Source organism: Hypanus sabinus, chromosome 16, assembly GCF_030144855.1.
Source record: "Hypanus sabinus isolate sHypSab1 chromosome 16, sHypSab1.hap1, whole genome shotgun sequence".
Lineage (NCBI taxonomy): Eukaryota > Metazoa > Chordata > Chondrichthyes > Myliobatiformes > Dasyatidae > Hypanus > Hypanus sabinus.
Window position 1 is genome coordinate 24,107,156 of NC_082721.1, and position 9,073 is coordinate 24,116,228.

The 9,073-nt window shown below is 46.3% G+C and overlaps 1 long non-coding RNA gene across 1 annotated transcript; it reads left to right on the forward strand.

Annotated features, from left to right (window-relative positions):
* Positions 1-1,594: 1,594 nt before the first annotated feature.
* Positions 1,595-8,839, forward strand: LOC132405798 (uncharacterized). The gene is made up of 4 exons (XR_009515973.1): positions 1,595-1,684; positions 4,122-4,230; positions 7,051-7,188; positions 8,684-8,839. It is a non-coding gene; the product is annotated as an uncharacterized LOC132405798 (long non-coding RNA).
* Positions 8,840-9,073: the final 234 nt, after the last annotated feature.

Here is a 9,073-nt window from a genome sequence, read left to right on the forward strand (position 1 = left end):
TGCAGGAATTGCAATTGGGAGCCTATGCCCAGAGCTACAACTGAGCTAATGCAAGGGATAGTTCCGGTCAAGTTGGCACTGAGCTGCGATGTCCCTTGCTGTTGTGGCTCAGACTTTTTTTTAGGTTTGTAGCTATGCTTTTGGGGGAAGGGCAGGGGTTAAAGGCCAGGTTTGGGATTTGGGGTCAGGGATAAGGGTCAGTTAGAGGTCAGGTGCAGTAAACGAAGAGTCAGAGCTCGGAGTCCAGTTGGCAGACGCTGAGGAGGCCAGCATTCCTCTGATAGGAGGTCCATTCAGGTGGGAACCACAAGAGCCAGTGATCCTCCAGTTCACTGGGGTTGGATGTCTGCAAGTTTAGAAGTTGAGGTCCAGAGAAAGGTTACACCCATGATTGGCGAGACCTAGTGCAGAGGCCCAAAGGTCACACCCATGACTCAGTGAGTCCTGGGGTCAAGGCCTGAAGGTAAAACCAGTGACCAGCAAAGCTGGAGCTTGGCGAGGCCGGGGGCAGAGGCCCACAATTTGCAGCCTCCGGATCGGCTTGTCCAGAGGTCCGAGGTCCAAGTTCTGCAGGACTGAGCCATGGACTGGATGTTGGAGGCCCCTATGAGAGTTCAGGGCCAGAGACTGGAGCCCCGGATGTGGTCTGTCCTGGTGTTGAAGGGTGTGTGTGTGTGTGTGTGTGTGTGTGTGTGTGTCCTTTGTTGTTGTTGCAGCTTGGGTGCTCTGAACATCGGGGGCATGCTATGTTGGTGCCTGAATGTGCGGCAACACTTGTGGGCAGCCCCCAGCACACCTTTGGCTGTATTGGTTGTTAATGCAATTGAAGCTAAAGTCTGAATATAATGTAAGGAGATAGGGCAGCATACTGTAGTTGAGTTGCACAAATGCTGCTGATAGCTGGGGAGCTGACTTCTAAAAAGTAGTTTTATCTTGTCGTTATCACAAATTGTCTGCTCCGTTTCCTCCATTAGATAAACTACATTTCAAAAGTTCTTCTTTGGATTTTGAGCTGTTCTGATGTTGCACAATGCTCAAGCTCTCTTTTCAATCAGATAGTTCCCAGGCTGAAGCCGTCTTTCTTGGGGTGGCTGCCAAGAGATTTCCTGCTTTGAGTTCATGCCCTGGGGTCCTGTGTACCTTCTCCAAAAGACCACAACTCCAACAGAGCGGCAATTCTGCAATGTGACATTGGAAGTGTGCAAAAGGGCAGCTGATTTACACACAGCAAGCTGCTAAACTTATGTTGATGAAGTATAAATATTTGGGTGTATTGTGCTTTCTTCAGTATTAGATAGGTGTTTCATTTTCTGATATTCGGTTTAATTGGATTGTTTTGATTAAGAATAATGTAAACAATGTTACGTTTAAAAAAAGACTTGCTCTTGTGTTGTCTTTAATTGCCTCCGGCTGTTTTAAAACATTTCAAAGACAGGAAGTTATTTTAAGGTGTACTCACCTTTGTAATGTATGCACAAGCTGCCAGGAACCACCATGAGAAATTAAACAGTTTTTAATATTAATAAATTAAAAGAATGTCTGCATGATAATGTTAACTCTGTTTTCCTTCTGTTCCTGACCTGCTGTGGATTTTCAGTGTGATTTATTTCAGATGTGCAGCGCTTTGTTTCTGTAATCAGTCAAGGATGGGATGAAGGGTAAAATATTGGCCAGTGAACCCCAGGTAAGTCCATTACACTGGACAATTTCCATCTGTCCTTGAGCACAAATGGGCCTTCAGTGTTGTGTCCTATCTAAAGGATATTCCCAATGATGCAGCCTTGCTGTTGTGATGCAGTGTCAGATTTAAATCTTTGAAGTGAGACATCAATCTGAAAACCTACGCACCTCCGAGCCTGAAAAAATTGGAACAAGGAAACTTGGCTAGCATGGAGTAGATGAGATGGGCCGAAGGGCCTGTTTCTATGCTGTATAACTCCATGACTCAATGTACAGCTTTCATCATCTCCGGGAAGCCTCGGGAGTTGGATGAGGTGAGGTAGAGTGAGGAAATTTAACATGAGACTTCAGTTCCCACCCCCACCCCGACTGTGCTGCATCCTCTGATTGCTTTCTTTGGACTCCCCTTCCCCTCCCCAACCCCACCGCCACACTCCCATTGTCACAGACTCACCGATGCCACACCCACCTCCACAACCTTCCCTGTCCTTAAGTCAGAGCACATAGAACAGTACAGCCCCTTCATTTTGATCTACTCCAAGATCGATTTAATGCTTCCCTCCCACGTGGCCCTCCAGTTCTCTTTCATCCATGTGCCTACCTAAGAATCTGTTAAATCTCCCTCATTTATCTGCCTGTACCACCACCCTCAGCAGCACGTTCCATGCACCTGCCACTCTCTGTTTAAAAAACATCCCACTCCACCACCGGTACTTTCCTCCAATCACCTTAAAATTATGCCCTCTCGTAATAGCCATTGCTGCCAAGGGGGAAAAGAGACTGAACATCCAATGTCATCTATAGTAAACTATTCCATTTCTGTTGATGTCATTTAAATGTTAGTTTTTGTCTCCACAAATGCCGCCAGATCTGCTGGGTCTACTCCCCTGACAGTGTGGCACTCCCTCAGTATTGCCCCACTAAGAACGTGTCACTCCCGCTCGGTGCTGGCCTCTGGCAGGGTAGCGTTGGTGTTCACCACAAACCTCTCTGGCAAGGCAGTGGTGGCCCGGTGCTCACTCAGTAGGTAGTGGCTGTTCTCCAGGACGTAGAGCTCCTTTCTGTCAGACACCAGTCTCACTCTGACTAGTGTGACACCCCCTCAGTGATGTTCTTCTGGTAGTGCAGACCTGTTTTAAAACTGCTCCTTCACCCAGCTGATTTGTACATTGGAATTGATTCTGGACTGTTGTGGTGAGAGTGCCGAGGGAATTGTACATTTCTGTAGTGTCCGTGGAATGATAATGCTTCTGAAGCCTGTGAACACGTAAGGCTTCTCTGGATCTGGTTGTCTTTATGAAGGTTTTGGCTGAACCTTTCTGTGAAGAAATGTTATGTACAGTACCTCAACATGATCAGAAGTCTGGTAGAGATTACCTTTAATCTGCAATACTTATCTCCAAGAAAGGCGAGAGCAGGCTATGTCCTGGATATCTTCGTCCGCCTGCCCTCTCCCAGGCGCCCAATTGTCTCGCTCTAAAGTCTGTCTCCTAGTAGCATATTGGCGAAGACCTCCAGCAATAAAAACGGGAGATAAACTCTCTAATAGCTGACAATTGCAAAGCGAAACAGCTTACATGTCTCTGCCAAGAAGCTGTAAAAGTCCATTTAATACCGCTTGTTGCCAGGTATTGGAATCCAGACAAGAGACTGGAGAAACACACAGGTTGCTGGAGCTCAGCAGGTCAGGCAGCATCTCTGGAGGGAAATAGAAATTTGGCATCTTAGGTTGATACTTTTCATTGACCATCTTGTTGTTCCAGGATTTGAAAGTCATCTTTAAACTAGCAACAGTTTAAACTAACCACTGACTAGTGGAGGGAGCCAAGAGAATGGCACCTGCTGTTTCATCTGTGCTTTGAGGAGCACACAGCCAACCTGCTGCCATGAGGGGAGCCTCTGGTGGTCTGCAAACAACCACACGCCCATTGCCTGGGAGGACACTGGACGCCAACACCCTGAAGAGATCTCTAGATAAGCACTTCAATCCCCAAGACATCAGAGTTTACAGACTCTTCTGGTGAATGGGATTAGTGTGAACTGGCGCTTAATGGTTGGCAGGGATGTAGTGGGCCAAAGAGCCTGTATCTCTGCTGTAAGACTCTAAACCTTGGCCTGCTGAGTTCCTCCAGCATTTTATGTGTCTGAATCTTGATTACCTGCCTGAGATGTCACACTGCTGTCATATAGGTGATATGAGTGAGGTAGAGTTCAAAGCAGAGCAGGAAAGGTAGTCAACAGGGAGGGGATGTTATAGAACAGTACAGTTCAGTAGGAGGTTGTTCAGCCTATGATTGGGTGAATTGTTGCTTGGATCTTTAGATGTCACAGGTATGATGGCCTGAATGGCCTCCTTTATCAGAAGTGTCTCATCATTGTATTTTATCTGCTCTCTTTGAACTGTCACTATCAAACCTTCCCTTAATCTTGACCGTTTTAAGGTGAGCCGTCTGTCCGTGACTCGGCGGGAACCTATGAATCAGAAGGCTGAGGGCACAAGTCCTGCACAGGACCCCCTCACCTGAGGCTGTGACGTGACGGATCTGTCAGGTAAGAGCCCCTCTGCTTTTTGACTGAACGGAAAATCCTGTCACCATTTAGCTGGTCTAGCCCAACTTTGGGTGAGCTTGGTTGTTCCCAGGTGTGTGGCAATGTATGGGGCAGGAGGATAGTAACTCATTATCTGTATTAGCTGATGCTTTAGCCTCTGTGGGCAGTGAGGTTTCTTGTTCAGGACACATAAGGGGCATCAAGCCTCGGGTGGTGAAATGGGGTTGATTTTCTGTGTTTATTTCAGATTGTCAGCGGCTGCAGGGATTTAGTTTTGGAGTGAGAGATCTCCAGCTGAAATACTGGGGCCATGTGGGGGGCTTTTCCAGTTAGAGACCTCCAGATAACCCCCAGTCATTTAACAGAGAGACCAGGAGGCTGGACTGGCTTCTGGATATCACTTGAGTAGAAGTAGCCAAACGTCAATATGAATTAATAGCAGAAGCAGGTTTATCATGAGCAAGTATCATGGAATTTGTTGTTTTGTGGCAACAGTACAGTGCAAGACATAAAGTTACTCCAAAATATAAACAGTACAAAGGAGGAACAGTGATATAGTGTCCATGAATTCATGGACCATTCAGAAATCTGTTGGTGGACGGGAAGAAGCTCTTCCTAAAATGTTGAGTGTGCGTCTTCAGGCTCATGTATCTCCTCCCTGATGGTGGCTATGAGAAGAGGGCATGTCCCAGATGGTGAGACTCCTTAATGACGTGTGCAGCTGCCTTGAGGCAATGCCTTTCGAAGATGTCTTCAGTGGTGGAGAGGGTTGTGTTTGTGATGAAGCCAACTGAGTCTACAGTCCTCTGCAGACTCTCTCAATCTTGTGTGCGGGAGCCTCCGTGCTGGGCACTGATGCCACCAGTCAGACCGCTCTCCTCAGTACAGCTGTACAAATTTGTTAGTCTTTGGTGACATACCAGATCACCTCAAACTCCTAACAAACTATAGCCACGAGCGTTTCTTCTTCATAATTGCATCAAACTGTTGGTCCCACAACTGGTCCTCTGAGATGTCGATGCCTGGGAACGTAAAGCTGCTCACCCTTTCCATTGCCGATCCCTTGGTGAGGACTGATGTGTGTTCTCCTGACTTCCCCTTCCTGAAGTCCACAATCCTTTCCTTGGTCTTGCTGACACCGAGTGCAAGGTTGTCGATGTGACGCCACTCAACCAGCCGATCTGTCTCACTCCTCCACACTTCCTTGTCTCCATCTGAGATTCTACCAACAACAGTGGCGTCATCAGCGAATTTGTCTATGGCACTGGAGCTGTGCCTGGCCACAGAGTTATGAGTGTAGAGAAGTGGACTAGTCATGCACCCTTGAGATGTGCTTGTGTTGGTTGTCAATGAGGAGATGTCATTACTGATTCGCTCTGACTGTGGTTCCCTGATGAGGAAGTCAAGGATCCAGTCACTGACGGAGGTTCATAGGCCCAGGTTTGTTCGTTGTTTACTTCTGAGGCGCTGATAGTGTTGAATGCTGAGCTGTAATCAGTAAACACCAGTCTGACGTGAATATTGCTGTTGTCCAGCTGGTCCGAGCCTAGTGAAGAACCTGTTGTGCCAGTAGCGTAAATGCAGTGGGTGAAGGTCTTGTCAAGCAGAGGTTAATTCCAGCCATGACCAACCTGTCAAATCGCTATACAGTACATGAAGCACGTTTATTTCAGAGAGAAATTAAGATGGTGAATAAAGGAACACCTCTGGCACTGGGGAAACATCTTCGATATATTCTCCAGTGTGACAGGGAAGACTGCCAAGGTGTGACTAACCTGTTGCAAAATGACTTTAATCCCTTAATCCCTGGGATGCAAATACTTCTCCCGAGATCCTTCCCAGCACAAACCATCTAGTTTTCAGATCCCGACCAGACTACATTTTTAATCATCTTGATTGTGCAGTGCATCTTGACCTGAGCATGGATATATCATCTCTATACTTCTGGTTTAAGTCCCATGGGACCCCTTAGGTACCTGTGAGAACCAGCTGGGCCTCAGTATAATGAGAAGTAAAGCACTTGAGAGCTCAGCTCGTCCTTGACCTGCCCTGGAGCCCCAGCCGAGATCTCCATTTTCAGTTCTCAGGAGCAGAACTTCCTACATCAGTTTAGGGGTGGGTCACGAATACCTGAAAGTGAGCCCAAAGTACACGTTATCCAGATTCATCAATGACCCTGGAGTGGGTGGAAAGGGATGCTGCAAAGCTGCTGTTTGGGCTTTGACGCAGGGTTTAGTGAGCGGGTGAAAAATAGCCAAAATGTGGTTTAAAATCTTGATGATTATGCACTTCAGAAAAATCAAAAAAGAGAACCATAAGCAGAGATGTTGCGAATGAGTGAAGTACATGGAACAGTACAGGCCCTTCAGCCCACAATATCGTGCTTACCTTTAAACCTACTCCAAGATCAATCTAACAATACCCTCCCACGTAGCCCTCCATTTTTCCTTTCTTCCATGTGGTTAAGTAGGTAGACCTTGGTGTTTTTGTGTATTAAGCAATAAAAACAGGTAGATTGAGCCAGTAATTTAGAAGACAAATATCACCTAGAGTTTTATCGCTGGGAAACTGGAGTTTACAATTGTTTACAATTTGTTGTAAAGCTACAGAGTGCTGGTGAAGCCACACCGGGAGTACTGCACACCTGTCTTGTCCCCTATGTAAGAAAGGATATACAGACATTGGAGGCAGTCCAGAAGGCATTCACTAACAAATTCCTGGATAAGAGGCTTGTTCTATCATGAACGGCTATAAAAGTTAGATCTGTGTTTTTTTTCTCTGAGCAATGAATTTTTTCGTGTCTTATTTTCCAAATGGCAGATCCTTTATGTAACGGCGAGACTGCATAGGACATTGGTCAGACAGCCCTTGGAGGACCCTGTGAGGCCATTATCTCGGAAAAGATGCGCTGGTATTGGAGTGGATCGAGAGAATGACCCCGGGGATGAAAGGGTTAAAGTATGAGCCTCGTCAAATTGCTCTGGGCCTGTATTCGCTATTTAGAAGAATCGGGGTGGGGGTGGGGGGGATCTTAGCGAAGCCTATCGAATATTGAAAGGCCTAGATAGTGGATGTGAAAAGGATGTTTTCTTAGTGGAGCAGTCTAGGACCAGAGGATACAGCCTCAGAACCAGAGGTCATGGGTTAAGGGTTTAAAAGGGGGAAAAGTTTAAAGGGAACATTGGGGGGAGCTTCTTCATGCAGAGAGAGGTGGGAGTGTGGAATGAGCTGCCAGATGAAGTGGTGAATGCGGGCTCACTTTTAACATTTAAGAAAAACTCGGACAGGTACACGGATAAGGGGTGTATGGAGGGATATGGCCCAGGTGCAGGTCAGTGGGACTAGGCAGAAAGATGGTTCGGCACAGCCAAGAAGGGCCAAAGGGCTTGTTTCTGTGCTGTAATGTTCTATAATAGAGAAATCTCCCCTAAGAACAGAGATCAAGAACTTCTTTAGCCAGAGGGTGGTGAAGCTGTGGAATTCATTGCTGCAGGCATATCATTGGGTATATTTAAAGCAGAGGTTAATAGGTTCTTTATTGGTCAGGGCATCAAAGATTACAGGGAGAAGACGGGAGAATGGGTAACGGAATGGCAGAGCAGACTAGCTGGGCTGAATGTCCTAATTCTGTTCCTGTGTCGAATGGTCTACTGTGAATGCCCACAAGAAAATGAATCTCTGGGTAGTGTATGGTGACGTGCGTACTTTGATAATAAACGTACTTTTAATTTTGAGACACCACAGCAGTGGAGGTTAGCAGCATTTCTATTAGAGTAAGATAACTAAAAGTGAGGTTGCAAAGTTTTTCATTTTATACCCTCATTTCCTCCCTCCTCCCCCCCCCCCCCCCCCACCATACTGCAATCCTTGGAAGCTAGGTCCTCTCAGAACCAACCTCCGCCTTTAACGAGTGAGCAGTTAAATCTAACAGTACTCTCTGACTGAGACATGCAAAGACGACAGCAGCCAATGGCCAACCCTGAGTACAACACTCTTAGTGGACACAGCAGCCAATCACCAAGCGAGAAAAAGCAGGACTGCAACAAGAAACTATCCCCTGGATAGAAGTTTCCTCCTCTGTTGCTGGGGCATTTTAACCAATCAGAAGTAAAGGTGGAGCATAAAAGTAGGCAGTTAAACATCGGCTAGATTAAAGGTTGGGACAGTAACCATGCAGGTATGGGCAAACTGGGTGTGGTTGCAATTATCAGGGCTGGTTTAAGCTTTAATCATCTGAGGCACATGGTAAGGGACTTGGTTGTGGATTTGTTTGCATTCTGCAGGTGTTCAGGCACATCTATTTTGCAATTCACCTTCTGAATTTGATTATTCTTTTTTTTGTTAAAGGCTCCCTGGTTCCTGGGCAGGGAGTCACAGTATCCAGTTCCAATCCTTTCCTCAGAAACCGCCTAGGATGAAGAAATCATTGTATTTGGAATTAACTATTTTTCAGGTCTGTTAAATCGTTCAGAGTGCGAGACAAAGAGATGCACAGCGAGATCCCAACTCCACCTGCTCGTACAAGGTCATGGCGTTGTAGTTGTGTCCCTGGTGAACCAGTAGCTAGTGGCTCGAACTATTGAAATGGGGGTGAAAGTTGAAACCTCTCCACACCAGCTGGGAAATTCAAGTCATGAAATAAACCTGAAATATTTTTTTTTAAGAATTTGCCTCAATAGTAATGACTGTGAAATGACAGAACTTTTGCAAAAAAAACCTCATGTGGTTCCTTGCCATTCAGAGCTCTCCTTACATTGACTGGTCTACACACGACTTCCAAGTGGTTCACCCATGACAGTTCCAAAACTAATCAAGCACCAATCAGAAAGAGAAGAATGCACCA